The sequence below is a fragment of the Delphinapterus leucas genome, chromosome 2 (genome assembly GCF_059928025.1).
Source record: "Delphinapterus leucas isolate spDelLeu-1000000601 "Yukka" chromosome 2, BTC_Dleu_Yukka2, whole genome shotgun sequence".
NCBI lineage: Eukaryota > Metazoa > Chordata > Mammalia > Artiodactyla > Monodontidae > Delphinapterus > Delphinapterus leucas.
The window spans coordinates 77,270,180-77,285,540 of NC_143130.1; the positions used below are offsets into that span (position 1 = coordinate 77,270,180).

Genomic DNA, 15,361 nt, shown 5'->3' on the forward strand with positions numbered 1-15,361 from the left:
ACAGGGCACATAGGCATAAACAACATTTTTGAAAACTTAATTATGCATGCATTCTTGATTTATTGTTTGGCTGGGTATGGAATTCTAGTTGCAAAATAATGATTTTTTATATTTATCTTTCCTGATACATTTATAAGTTAGCATTCTTCTCTAATTAAGAGCTTTCTCTGTCCCCTCTTTGTGTATTTTCTGTTTGACTATCAGTTAGACTATTCAGTGTGTATCATCAGTTCCTATCATTATTCAATATGATGCTCAAATTGCCCCTAATTTTAACCAGTGAGAACCCCTTCAATTTGGCTTTTGTGTCTTTTTGATATGTTCCCATAAGTCATTTAGCTCAAAGCCCATCATGTATTTTCTCTCTGTCCCACCTCTGGAACCAGCCATTTCTCTAATAACTGGACCATTTACTGGGGAATAGTATTTGGAAACTAAGATCTGAGTCTTATCATGACATTCTCCTTTCTTACCTTTCATATATGACTTATTTTTTTAATCTCTCTGGAATCTTTCAGGAATTTTTCCCTGGCCCCACCCAGTGTTCTGAAATTTCATGATAATGTGCCTTGGGTTTGTTTTTCCATTTCTTGTAGCTTTTTCAATCTAAAGACTCAGCCTTCAGTTCTAGAAAATGGTCTTCAGTTATTTCTTCGTGATTTTCTCCCCTCCATTTTGCCTATTTTTCTTTCTAGAACTCCTATTATTTGGATGTTGGGTTTTCCAGATAAATCTTTTTCCTCTTTTGGCCACGTCTTCAAATATAATACATTATTATATACTGATTGCATATAACAAGGCTCAAGGTAATAACAGCTTTATGGTTGATGAGACTCTAAGCCATATAATGTAGGGGACTTGGAGACAGGCCTGTGTCTCCCTGAAGCAATGGTGGTATGTGAGAGATATGGTGTAATGGAAAAAGCAGTGGATTGAAAGGCAGACAAATGTATTCTACCCTCAGTTCTGCCACTTACTAGTTTAAGGATTGTGATAGATTGTCTACAGAGGTGGTTGCCAACAACTCCTTCCACTCATGTAAACATATGTCTCTCCCTTTATGAGGAGGTGGAATCTATTTCCCCTTCCCTTGAATCTGGGTTATATGACTTCCCTTAATCAATGGGATGCAGCAGAAGTGGCACTGTTCCACTTCTGGGCCCGTCAGCTTCCACTTTCACTCTTGAAGATCAGTAACTACCCTGCTGGAGGGAGGCCCTTGTGGATCTTCCAGCCTCATTTGAGTCTCCCTAGACAACGCTAAATAGATAGACCAGAGATGAGCTGACTCCATGAACTCTGCCCTATGTGGAATCATGAACAAATACGTCAGTGGTTGTTTTAAGTTTCTAAGATTTGGAGGTGGTTTATTTCCTAGTAATAGGTCACTGAAACAGAAGTTAGTATGTGGATGTGGAGTGTTGCTATAACAAAAACCTAAAATATATGACATTGACTTTACTTCCAGACAGTAACCGGAGAGAAGCCTGTTAGTGGAGGTTGGAAAAGCGGTAAGGAAATTGCTACAGAAGGCTGGAATAAAGGCAACCCAGGTTATGTATTGGCAGAATGTTTAACATTACTGTTGCCTGTGGTAACATGAGTGATAAGAAAATGTGCCTAATGAACTTGTGGATCTAGTCAAGGAGATTTCCAGGCAGAATGCGGAAGATGCCAGTGGTCTTTTTTAGCCACTTATGATAAAGTACAACAAGAAAAAAAATGCACTAAATAAAGATCTGTTTGGTTTTCAAGCAGAATTCTAGCCAATGAAAGGTTTGCAAAGTAAGAAACGGCCTCAGAATAAAGATCAAATCACATGTGGCTGCAAAACTTTTTTTTATTTTTAAAATTCCAGAAAGATTTAATGTGGTACTTTGAAGACCATCTCAGGGCTTCTAAGAATCTTAAGTGCATTGCTCCTGCCTGACAAGCTCAAAGTAAAGAGAGAGATCTATTATTAGAAAGAATAATGTGAATTTTGGAGCATGGAGTTAAGCCTCATTAAGATTTACAGAAATTCCACAATGTTTTTGAGAAAATTGCATTGGATATGAATTTTGGAGCATGGAATGAACCTCAGTAAGATTTATAGAAAATCCACAGAATTTTAAAGATAATTGTATTAATGAAAGGACTGCTAGGTTGGACACAGAAACAGTTGAAAAGTTTCTGGGCCTTCAAGTTTCTACTAGCATGAAGCAGGTTGAGAGAGCTACTCATCTACAAATATGGACCATTCTTAAGGGAAAGGAAAGACATCTCAGAGAGTGGAATCAAGAGGCCAGAAGGCAAAGCCAAAAACCGATCAGATGATGGATTAAAGCAAAGATTGGCAAACTACAGCCCATAAAGTCAACCCAGCCTATTTTTGGATAGCCCACAAGCTAAGAGGCCTGGCAGCTTCAGCTTTTGCTTCTTGAGAGCCAGCTTCCGTTATTATCCTGGTGTGGAGAGGAGGACCTGGCAGATGAGAATCCAAGGGACGGAGAGACCCAGCCTGCTCTCAGCCATTCGAGCAACCCTAGCTGAGGCACCAAAAGAGTGAAGTTCCTTTCCATCCTACAACCCTAGTTGAGCTGCCCCATCCAACACCATGGAGAAGAGACAAGCTGTTGCCCCTGAGTCCTGTCCATATTGCAAAATCATGAGCAAATAAATGGTTTTATTTATGTTTGAACCACTAAGTATGGGCGGTAATTTGTTAAACTGCAATAAGTAACTTGAGTGCATTTTTAAATCTCTGGACTGGGCAGGAGACTTTATTTGGGCTCCAGTTTCCTTCATCTATAAAAATCAAGAATTGGAAATGTTAGTCTCTTAAGGACCCTCTCTGCTCTAACATTCCGTTATTGGGTGAATAATTCTATTCTGTACGTTTTAGTGAGTGCCTATCACTGCTAGCTAGGCACAATTAGCAGTGTTGAGGCGCAGCAGAGAAAGTGTGAACAAAATAAAGTCAAGGCTTTAGAGAACAGAATGCACAGCAGCAGACACAATCTGAGATCTGTTGTTGTAAACATTCTTCCAGCCATGGAGGAGAAAGAAAGAAAGAAAAAAGGATCTTTGCACTCAGAGATTCAAAAGCTCATTTAAACTGGCAGAATTGCCCCCCTCATTCCTCAGAAAGAGCAAACCATGACTTCTGATAGCTTCCTTTTTATGAAAATATCAGTGTGAAGTTCTGTAGCAAGAAGCAGACCCTGGTTATTGGACAGATCTGTATGTTTGGCTTTGCTGGATGCCCTAGACAAGCAAAAGCATTCTTCCGGCTACTTGGCTTTTAGGTATTCCACATGATTTGAATTAAATCTTATCTTCTGTAGAGGGCCTATCACAGCACAGCTGGGCGTCAAGAGGCCCAGAGAAGAGAAGGGAAGCAGAATCCCGTTCACCATTACGGTCAGCCTATGTTCTCCTTCTGTTCCAAAATGTTTAGGCTGTAAACTTTCAGCCTAAATTGAAGGGCTATAAATGTAAATCAGAAATTGTATCAACAGAATTGCTTTATTTTCTATTTGTCCTTCTGACGGTGCCTATCATGTCTCATTCTGAGTGAAAGAAATGGGTAACAGTGCTCTGGGCTGAGTGTCCAGGGACCCCATTTGTGGTATGGACTTGACTGTGAGCTTGGCAACGATGTCTTGGCCTTGCTGTTTCCTGATTCCCAGGAGTGAAGTGACGCTTAACTGGAAAGTAAAAACGGACGTTAAGATAGACGGGGGATTAAAACAGAAGCATCAGGAGAAAGCTAAGTGAGGTCTGTGAAAGGGAGGAATTCAAAGGTGCAGAGAGATCTTTGGGATTCTTAGCAAAACTCTCCTGCTAGTTTGAGGTGAGTACAGTATTTGCGCAATCAACCACAAAACCATGTTTGCCTGCATGTTGCCACTGCGGTTCGTGGAAGCAGAGTGGAAGAAAAGCGAGAAACAGCAAAACCAAGCCATGGAGCTAAGAATCTGAGAAAAAACAAAAAAACTCAGAAAACAACGGCAGTTAGTACAGAAGGAAGGGAGGAAACTTCTTTGTTGGAACTCGAGTGTCAAAGCCACCGGCCCCACCCAGCCCGGGACGGCCTGCCACGAGGACGCGCGGGAGTCCCGGAGGGTCGCGGGAGGCGTGGAGGGAAGCCAAGCAGAGAGCGGTCGGGAAAAGGGCGCCTCCCCGGGCGGGCGGGGTGGGATCTTGGCTCCTGGCTTCGGCCTCCTACCCCCCCACCTCCCGACCCAACTCCCACCATGGCTCCGCGTCTCCCAGCGCGCTCCGAGGCCGGGGCGGGGCCAGTCCTTTGCCCGCCAGGACCCGGCGGATCTCCCTCCCCGCGATCCTCCCGGCAATAGCCGGTCAGAGGTTAAGCTGATATGTTTGCAGACGGTAACGGGGAGCTGGATGCCAACGGCCCAGCTCAGGGGAATCACGATTTATGTTTCTTGGAACAATTCTTCCTTCCATTGCTTTGACGCCTTAAACAAACAAAAAAGCGACTTAAGGTCAGAGTCTACGAAAGTCTTGAAAACCTATTAACCTGAGGCAGGGCTGCGCACTCGACGTGGCGCTCGAGAAGTAAAAGAGGAAGAGAGGAGAAAACTAGGCCGGTACTAGGCCTCGAGGAAGCCTCGGCGGCGCTTCATCGGACGGCAGAGCCGTGGGCGTGGGGCCGCTCCCACTGGCGCGGCCCGGGGAACGTTCCAGGGCGAGGCGTCTCCCGCGGGCGAGCGGGCGGACCGTGGAGTGTGAGTCACCCCGACTCGGGTGCTAGCGGCCGGAGCAGGAGAAGGCGGGGCGGGGGGCGGCGGGGCGGGCCTCCCGTGCACCGCGAGGATGTGGCGGCTATAAAAGCCCCACCCAGGCCAGCTGGCTCCGCTTTACATCTGGCGACGCTAGCAGCGCACTGCGCTTGGCCCAGGTAAGCGGGGCGTCCCGCCCGCCCGCCCGCTATGGCCCCGGGGCCGCCGCGCTGGCGGGGTGTGGAGAGCGGGGGAAGGAGACGGCCTTGCAAAGAGCAGCTCTGGAGACGGGGACTCGGGAGGCCGTCCGGAGAGGGGGCTGAAGGGACGGTCCGCACTAGGAGCTTTGCGAGGAGGGCGCCCAGTGGCGACGGGGGTCTGGACAGGAGTGAGGGGGGCCGCGTGTGCCCCGGCCTGGGGCATGCAGGGCAGAAGGAGGGAGTTGGGCATCCCCCGCGAAGTGCTCGCAGGAAGCCCGACGAGGTGGCGCCGGGGAGGGGGGCGGAGGGAGGCTTCGCATTCCAGACGCGCCGGGCGCCGCTGGGGGGCTGGGTGTGGCCTCCCTGCGAGCCCCTGGTCGGGTGGAGAGCAGACGTGCGGCACTCTCCACGTTTAACACTAGCGCTACGGCTATCTAGAAAGTAATCCCCATCTGTTGCAAGTTAACTTTACTTGAAACAAACGAGCATTTGTGGAACTTGTGCCGACGAGCAGGAGGGAAGCAGTCGGGGGAGGATGAGGGGTGGGAGTTTTTAGCAGCAACCTCCTGCCCCAGTAAAACAAAACAACGGAAGAACCTCCCGTCATTCTCCTTTGTTTAGCTTAGCTTGTAGGAGAGCAACTTTTGATTTCCGTGTATCTGGAGAGTTTCTTATTTGGTTGACTACTTTTGCGTCAGGAAAGGAAGTGTTCTCCCGTGGTTCTGTGGGGAGAATCGTCACTGACTTACTGGCGCTGATGCGACATTGAGTCAGGGACAGAGGGTACAGAAAAGGGCGTAGCCCCCCGGGCTGCTTCTTGTAGCTCTGTGAGATGGGTCCCAGCGCCTGGTGTTGTAGGCCTGGATTCCATCAACTCTCAGTTTAAAAAAAGGTGTGGACATCAATTTCCTTATCTATGAAAGTGGTTTAAGAATGCACATTCTTACTTTCCCCATATAGGGTTATTATCGAAGATTCCAAAAACCATATTCATTCAAAAATAAATTTGTAAAGCACACTGGAAACATTAAGTGCCATACCAAAACCGAGTGTCATTCTTTTTGTGTTAAGATTTGCCATTTTAAAGCTATTAAAGGTAAAAGAACAGTAACTTCATGGGGCACGCTGGGTCTTTACCAGGAACCCTAAGGTCCTGGAGTCCAGGGGTCGGGACCCCTGAGCTCATACTGACGGTACTGATGGGTTCTGTCCAAAAGTGTGCCCTACTGTGCCTGTCCGGAACTTGGTCATTTCCAATGCAGAATGCGCTGCAGCACTGAAACAATGTTACAGAAGGTGCTTAGGTTCTCAGGCTAGCCCAGAAAACCCCTACCTTAACCTGCACTATATCAAAGTACTGATAGTACATGCCTAATTTGCGGGATGGGAGTGATGGTGGGTGGGGAGGGAGGGTGGGAGGAGGGTGAGGTATAATATGTAAGAGTAAATCATTGAAGTATTTTACTGGAAGTTTTCTAAGTTTTAAGGTTGGCCCTGATTAAATTATTTTAATTGGAAAATTATGTCCTTATCACCCTCTCTACTTTTCTCTCTTCCTCCTGCCTCCTTGGAGACCCCCCGCCCCCACATATTACAAAAGCCTGTCCATTCTTCTCCAGTTCTGCTGCACTCCCCCCTCCCTCCCACTTCAGTGTCCTCATACCCAGCTAGAGACAAGCAGATTGAGTCAATATTCATTAATATTCAACGTTAGGAATGGTTGGTGGTCCTGAAATCCTCAGCAACCCAGGGGAGATGTGTTATTTAAAAGATAAGAGCATTTTTAAGCCTAAACATGTAATTTATAGAATTTGAGGCTATGGAAGGAGCCACATAATATATTATTCAAGCATTGTGAAGGAGGATCTCATATGAGGCCAGGTTCAGTGTGCTTAGTGGTCAGTGGTGTTAAGACCATCCCATACAACACTTCTGACTCCACCTATTGTCTCAAATCTTCAGTCAAGGCTTTCTCCAGAGGTATGGATTGCATCTGCAGTGCAAGGGTGTGACCATCAATGTAAATTTTTTAGTTGGAGGTTTATGATTAGGGGACCGCCTAGATTTTGTGATTTCTTGCAGTGCTAAATGGCTTGCCTGTTGCAAATGCCCAGGAAATATTGCTGACTCACTGGCTTTGAGCAAGAGCTTGGTCTTGGACTGGGGTCACAATAACATCCTCTGTCTCTGAGCTATTAAAAATGCTGTATCGATTGACATGCCGGCAGTCGTGACCATTGGTTTCCTGACTAATTTCTAATTTAAGTAGTTCTCCTGGCAAGGTAGATATCCTTCTATAATTGTTATTGATTCTGAGGGTTGTAGGCTCTTCTTGCACCATCGGTCCTAGAATTTGGCCTTTGTTCTTGGTCTTCCCTTGTGTGGGGCTGTGCGCCTGCTGAGACATTTCTTACAAACTGAGCGTGGGTGTGTCACAACTAGAAGTCCCAGGCGCTCTCTTTTTTCTTTTGTGGTACGCGGGCCTCTCACTGCTGTGGCCTCTCCCGTTTCGGAGCACAGGCTCCGGATGTGCAGGCTCAGCAGCCATGGCTCACGGGCCCAGCTGCTCCGCAGCATGTGGGATCCTCCCGGACCAGGGCACGAACCCGTTCCCAGGCTCTCTTGGGCTGCCTTAACATCTGTTCATTCCACAATATTTATTAAGCACCTACTATGTTCTACTTACAGTATATGCACTGAGGATATAGCACTGAACAAAACAGACCAAAACAAAAACAAAACTCTGCTCTTTAGGCTTTAAATCTAGTGGGGAAAAAAATAAAATAGACAAAATCGAGTGAATTTGTATAGACAGTAATTGGATTTTGAGCTTTATGTTCTCCCAAATTAATATTTGTTTCCAAACTTGGTTGGGGCTCATTTCCCCTTTAATCCAGCTGTTCCACAGACCTGAGCGTCATAGTTTACTTGCTTTAGGGAAAGTGTTGTTTAAAGTTATCATTGACTTAACCTGCCTTCTGGATTTGACTGTGAGAATAGAAACGGAGGGCTTCCCTGGTGGTGCAGTGGTTAAGGATTTGCCTGCCAATGCAGGGGACACAGGTTCTAGCCCTGGTCCGGGAAGATCCCACATGCCACGGAGCAGCTAAGCCTGTGCGCCACAGATACTAAGCCTGTGCTGTAGAGCCCGCAGGCCACAACTACTGAAGCCTGTGCGCCTAGAGCCCGTGCTCCGCAACGAGAGAAGCCACCGCAATGAGAAGCTTGCGTACCGCGATGAAGAGTAGCCCCCGCTCGCCGCAACTAGAGAAAGCCCGCGCACGGGTAGCAACGAAGACCCAACGCAGCCAAAAGTAAATTTAAAAAAAAAAGAATAGAAATGGAATGTTCTTTTTTTGCCTGCATATGGGAACCCACCTCCCTCTTTTTCCCTGGTGCCACACCCTATTCTAGTTGTAGGCTACATCAGGAGGAAATTCCAGTCTTTTAAAAAAAAATTTTCTGCTCTTTCACTGTCAGGTCTGTTTTTCCTCCTCCAGTTGCCAGAGGCGGTCCCCGTCTCTTTTGTTGGGGAGCAGGTCAGCTGTAGGGGTCAGGAGATGCCCAGCCTTGTTCTTCACAGTGGCTCCAGTGAGATTACCTCCAAGTCTCCCCTAGGGTACACCTGAAGCTGTGAAACCGTCTGAGCTCAGTCTTTGTCAGAGAGAAGTCAGTAGCATCTAAGTAAGTGGTCTGAGTTACACTCCCAGGCTTGGTGTGGGAAGTTCTGACTCAAGGGAGTGGCTGTCACATGGAATCCTTGCCCTTTGTCTCTCTGCCACACCCAGTCCCCACACTCCCAGCTCAGAGGAAGTCAGAGTCCCAAGGCCACTTGCAAATCTTTCCTCCTTGTTGCCTCCTTCCCTGCCTTTCTTGCCACAAGGAGATGTAGGTTACGTTTCCACGTTGTCCCGTGGACAGAGCTAGGAGCCAGGGGGCCCTGATGGTATTAAAGGTGGAGGTTGAGCTGTGGGAGAAGGTGAAGAGCTGCATATCGTATGAGAAAGAGGCAGTCTCCTGAATTGCTCTACCAGGCTTTGCAAGGGTGTGAACAGAGGCTGGGAATTGAAGCCTCCAGCTCTGAATGTATGGAACTGGAGCTGCATTTGAGATACGCAGTCCGAGGAAGAGAAAGGAAATTGAGGAAGGAGAATGTAGTGGAAAAGAAGGAAAATAAGATATAATGTGGAAAGACCCAGTGTGTGTAAACCATCCAAAAATGTGAGTGAACGCCTCCAGTGTGTTAGGCACTGTGCTCAGACCTATGGGGAAATGGGGATGCATAAGACAGAAACCCTGGGGGCAGATAGAATGGAAGACCGCCTTTGTACCCTCAGCTCTGATATTTCACAGATACACCAAGAGAGACAGGAGCACAGAGCAGGGAGAGGTACAGGAGAAAGGTAACAGTATTTTTTGTGTCCTGAAGTCTCCCGAGGATGTCACCTGATCCAGATAGAGCATTCCCAGTAGAGGGAACTTGGAAAACCCAGGCCTAGAGGTAGTTGGACAGTGCTGAATGTGTTTGGAGAATTACCAATCCAGTCTGACTTCAGTGCTGGGTGTGTGTGTGTGTGTGTGTGTGTGTGTGTGTGTGTGTGTGTGTGTGTGTGTGTGTGCATGTGCTTTATTTATGGAAAAGTAGGTAGAGTCTAGAGTGTGGAAGATCTTGAATGCTGTGTAGACTTTTTTTCTGTAAGCAGCAGGGCCCCATTGGAAATATAATATTTGAGCCATAAAACACTGAAATTGAGTTGTAGATGTGCAGACCTTGATCTCTCAACCGTGAGAGTACTTTGTGCCAAGTGACATCATTCTTCTGCACGTCTCTTTCTGCCCACTCCAACCCCACTTCGGGAGATTGAACGAGAGGCTCTGAGAGCTTGAGGCCACAGTGTGTCTGGAGTTAGTAAACAAATATTGATTCAGATCAGGCAGCAAAAGGGACAGGCCAGAGCAAGTGCAGCACCGTGTCCATCCTGCTCAGTTTGATCAAGGCCCCTGGGCAGAATTCCAGGATTTCTGGGGAATGACTTGCGCCTGTGACTCAGGCATTAATCAAGACCATAAAAACCAAGGAGAAAACTGTGTGCTCTCAGGAAGGTTCTGTTAAATAAAAATGCTCTGGGAGGGAGGGGTGGAGAGTGAATAAAGTGGGAACTCTACCCCTACCCCCCACTCATGCATTTTTTTTTACCCCCTCTTGGTTTAAAATTTCAGTCTGGTCCTGTAGGCCCAGGACTGCACAGTAAGGGCTTGGCGGGGAATCCCAACCCTCCATCCCCACACCCGCCCCCATTTTTTTGGTTTTAAAAAAATCCTCCTTTGTATCATCCAGTCCCTGATTGATTCATCATGGTTGCTAGGGATGTGTTTTGCAGTAACACATCAACACTCCACATTTTAAAAGCGGGTGTGACCACGAAACTGCTGGGTTATACTCAGATTCTGCTGGGCAGAGGAGCCCTGCCGCAATGTGTTTTTGTTTGTTTGTGAGAATTAATATTTGGGCTTTCTGGAGCTGGTTCTTCATTCATTTCAGTAGAACTTGTTTTTATTATTTGAAGCACTAACTTTTAGGTTTACTTTTTTTGTTTGTTTCAACCTTTTTGCCAACTTTCTTTTACTTTTTTGGGGGGGCGGGGAGACGTTAAAGCTGTTTTACTTGTACTATTTTTGTTGCAACTGTGTGTTGGAAGTGAAACAGTGAAATGCAGTGTAATCTATTGGGTTTAAAAAAAAAAAAAGGACAAACTCTTATCTTTAAGATAGTGCTTATGTTAGATGTTAAGTTGCTTCATTTCCAGCAGCTGCACGGATTTCTTTAATGTCTAGCTTTGCGCTATAAGAGCTTTTCCAGTCAGGCAGTTAACAGTCTCATTTATTAATATTTTCAAGGCCAGAGGAAACTGTTCTGTTCCCTTTGTTAAGGTGGAGTGTCTGTGTTCCCTTCCCAGTGGTGCGTTATTTCAAGCCAGTCTGAAGTGGGTATGGCTCTCAGTGAGTCTCCTTGTACTTCTCTAGTTATTTTCTTAAACAAAACACTTTCCCTGAAGAAGGCGATTTGAACAATCTTGTCTAAGTCACCCAACCCTTTCCTGCGAATAAGAGGTACTGGTATGTGGAGGTACTCATCAAAAGATTGAATTTGCTGATTTTTTTCTTTTTCTTTTTTGCAAGTTGAAACCAGTTGGCGATCTTTGTGAGGCTGTAGTGTTGGAAAGAGTGATGCCATTTTCGTGTCTGTGGAGAGGTCTGCCAGACACGGAGCGGTTGTTCTGATTTTAATGCGCTTATGAATTTTTCAGTGTGCTAAGTGGTCACTGGGGGTGGAATTGTCTCCTATGGTATGGAGACTTGAAAACAACAGGTACACTAAAAAGGCAGAGCTATTGTTTCAGTAAGAAAATTCAGCCCCCAGAGCAAATACGGTGAATGGATACTTAGTATTGGCATCAAATCCCTTTCCATAGCCAAGCTTAAATCTGCACAGTTCAGAAACTTACATCTCAGGCCCCCCACGTGCCACCACATTAGACATGGCTGGTTTTAAACCTGGCCTCTTGTCCTCTCACCCCCCCCACCCCCCCACCCCCCACCCCGCCTCCCCGCCACACTCTCCCACATCCCATCTCCTCAGGCTTTCCCTTGTTTCTCTGGCTGGAACCTTCCAGGGTGAGTGAGTGTCCTTCTCAAACTAGTCAGTACCTCACCTCTCAGACCCTTAGCCAATCTCACTCATGCTGCTTTTATCTTTCTCTCTCTCCATGTCTTAATCTCTTGGAATGAAAAGCCACTGTGGTGAAGTTGAAAGGGCAAGGGCCCAAAGAGTCAGGGGACCTGGAGCCTGGCCCTGACTCCCTTACTCATTAGCTGGGTGACCTGGGCTAGTCTTCCTGGGGCGAGAAGGGAAGAGAGCTGCAAGGTCCTGCAGGAGTGGAGTCTGTGTTTCATAGATTTGTGTGTGTCTCTCCCAGCCCTTAATGCGGGGCAGGCCCGGTGTGTGTGTGTGTTAGGGGCTTGTTGATTGATTACCTGGGTGTCACCAGTGATTGTAAGCTACAGTAGCCCCTGCCAAGACTTTCTCTTTCTGCTTCCAAGGATAGCAGCACTCTGACATCTTCTCATTAATCATATGTGCTATATTAAGCTAATGTTTTAACAAACATAAGTGGTACAGCCGACTCTTTCTTCTGGAGATTAATTAGTCGTCTGCAAGATGACTTTGCATTCCCAGGGGACTGGATGTAGTGAAGAGCCCAGGATGTAGTGAAGAAACCAGTGGATTGGATGTAGTGAAGAAATGAGGGCCATGGTTTTTTTAAAAACTATATTATTTATTAAATAATATTTTTAATATTTATTTTTTATATTTATATTTAATATTTATTTATTTTTAAAATATTTATTTATTTTGGCTGCGCCGGGTCTTAGTTGCAGCACGCAGGATCTTTTAGCTATGGCACGTATGCAGGATCTAGTTCCCTGACCAGGGATCGAACCTGGGCCCCCTGCATTGAGAGCGCAGAGTCTTAACCACTGGACCACCAGGGAAGTCCTGAGGGGGCCGTGTTTTATTTCTAAGGTGAAAATGTGTTTGCCCTTAAGCTTGCATGGAGTAGGAAATATTTATATGGATACAGAAGACACTTGCATGGAGTAATCCCAAGCTTCATGGATATTGTTTTTTTTGGTTATTGTGACATTCTTTTCCTACAGAATGACTATCAACAATATAAATATAAATGTTCATTATGCAAAATAGCAACTCATTTCTGACCGTTTATTTAGCACCTAGAGTGTGCAGAGGCCCTCTTAAATCTGTGGGGGAACTGGGACTCTATGGGGCATATGAGACCCCCATTTGGTTGAATTGTACTATGTATTTGCCATCTGAATATGTGGCGCACGCGTGGCAGGAACTCAGGACACTTTTGCTCAGTGGTGAGTAAGTCTAGTGGCATCAGAAAGTGTTTCTGGCATTGAAAGGTGGGAGAGGCAGTGCCGGGGAATGTGGGCCGCAGCCACCGCGTTGGAGCAGGTGCCAGAGGTGTGGTGACTTGAGGAATGGGCAGCATCTGTAATCAGAAGAAGAGACAAGGGTAAGGAGATGAGGCAGGAGACACGAATCAAGGTGCTGTGGATTAAAGCAGTTACGGTGTGTTTGGGGAGAAGCAAGGAACAGTTTGGTTGAGGTCCACTTTTGCTGGGGAGTACATAGAGGGCTGGATGGAGCTGGAGTAAGAGAACATCACGGAAGGATGGATTTTGAACTATTTATTGTGACAAGATAAAATAGAGGAATTTAGTTAGTAGTGGCACGTAGGACTGATGTGAGGTGAAAGAGGAGCAGTACAACTGTCGACCGTTAAACAGCAAGGAAGACTTGTGAGGCTTTTTAAAGTCCCCATTTTCTGTCTCTGTATTGTGCCTGTGGGAGAAGGATTACATGAATCCGATGGTCTTTGGTTTGTACCATACTGAGGGGGGGTCCGTGTGGGACATGGTTAGGCAGCTGTCTCCCAAGCCGGTGCTCGGAGCTGGAAAGGCAACTTGAAAGGACTCCGTGGCAGAAACTTACCCACCTCTGCAAGTTGCGATTTCCTAAACCTCAGAACCCATGTGAAGTAACTGATCTAATAAATAAGTGGAATTTAATCCACCCGGAAACAACTCTGACTTGTTGGTTTTCTTTTTGTTTGGACATTTTTCTTTCTTAGCTGTTTACAGTGGGGACTAGAATTCTGCAAGGCAGATGACAACCGTTTACCCCTCGCTGCAAACCTAGCCCAGTTCTGACTGAGCCCCAGGGGTGGGAGTCCAGGCCAGGGCTTAGGTGGTTCATGTCCTGGGGAGCTCATGTCCTCTTTGGTGATTCTCAGCAGCATCCTGATGAGACGCTATAGAATGTTTCTTGGCCCAAGTTGAGGTTGGAGATTATTCTTCGATTTTACATTCTTATACTAATTCTTCCACATCTGGTGTGTACTTGACACTTACAGCACATCTCAGTATGGTCTGGACACTTTTCAGTGCTTGATAGCCCCATGTGGCTGGTGGCTAGTGTATTGGACAGTCCAGCTACAGAGCAAGACTCTTAAAGAAAATAGACTTTATTTTTCAGGGCAGTTTTCGGTTCACAGAATAATTGACTACGAAGTCGGAGTTCCCATATATTCCCAGCACCCCCCCTATATACACACACAACCTCTCCAACTATCAAAATCCCCCACCAGAGAAGTACATTTGTTATAATTGCTGGACCTACATTGACACATCTTTATCACTCAAAACACATAGTTTACATTAGGGTTCATTCTTGGTGGTGTAAATTCTGTGGATTTGGGCAAACGTGTCATAACATGTATCCACCATTACTGTATCACAGCCCTAAAAATCTTCTGCGCTCTGCCAGTTCGTCCCTCCCTCCTTCCCCTCTAAGCCGTAGCAGCCACTGATCCTTTTACTGTCTCCATGGTTGTGCCTTTTCCAGAATGGCATATAATTGGAATCATACAGTATGCAGCCTTTTCAAACTGCTTTTTTCACTTAGTAACATACATTTAAGTTTGCTTCGTGTCTGTTCATGGCTTGATAGCTCATTTCTTTTTAGTGCTGAATAATATTACATTGTCTGGATGTACCACAGTTTATTTATAGAGGATGACTTTGCAAACTAGGATCGTATCCCAGTGCTGTGATGCATTGCAGGGGTTGTGTGTGTGTGTGATAGTGTCTGAGTGTTGTGGGAATGGGGGAGTTGGAATAGCTGTGATTTTCTTTTTTGCCGTGTGCTTAAAAAGCTTCTATAAGCATCTGGGCTTCCCTGGTGGCGCAGTGGTTGAGAGTCTGCCTGCCGATGCAGGGGACACGGGTTCGTGCCCCGGTCCGGGAAGATCCCACGTGCCGCGGAGCGGCTGGGCCCGTGAGCCATGGCCACTGAGCCTGTGCATCCGGAGCCTGTGCTCCACAACGGGAGAGGCCACAACAGTGAGAGGCCCACGTACTGCAAAAAAAAAGCTTCTGTAAGCATCAAGAAGAGAAAGGACCTCGTGTTAGGAGAGAGCTCATGGTGAAAATCTTGTAGAAATACTTCCATAACCACAAATAAAGGTGAATCTTTTTCTCTTAATTCCTCTAACTCACCCCACACAGAGCCTGGAATCTGCCTAGTCCAACGCCTTCTGATAAATTAACAAATGTCTATGTCCAAATATTCCTTCAAAGCCAGCTGTCTGAAAACACGTAGACTAAGCAAACTGTTGGAAGAGAAAAGAAAGCTGAATTGCATGGGCACCATTTCCTTGATCAAAGAATATTAAGCAAAAAGAGACCAAAACAGGAGTTGCTGCAATTCAGACGTAGTTCCCACTGTTTGAGGATGCAGCTCTGCTCTGTTTTCTTTATTTTCGGGAGGCTGTTGGCTGAATGAGC

The 15,361-nt window shown here is 46.2% G+C and overlaps 1 protein-coding gene and 1 non-coding gene across 2 annotated transcripts in view; one reads left to right on the forward strand and one right to left on the reverse strand.

The window, feature by feature from the left end:
• Positions 1-4,800: 4,800 nt before the first annotated feature.
• ANXA2 (annexin A2) overlaps positions 4,801-15,361 on the forward strand; it is a 44,067-nt gene continuing 33,506 nt past the window's right edge. The window contains exon 1 of the mRNA XM_022579670.3: positions 4,801-4,906. The gene's annotated coding sequence lies outside the window, so the exon portion shown is untranslated. The remainder of the gene's footprint in view (positions 4,907-15,361) is intronic.
• On the reverse strand, positions 12,409-12,481 carry TRNAE-CUC (transfer RNA glutamic acid (anticodon CUC)). The gene has a single exon. It is a non-coding gene; the product is annotated as a tRNA-Glu (tRNA).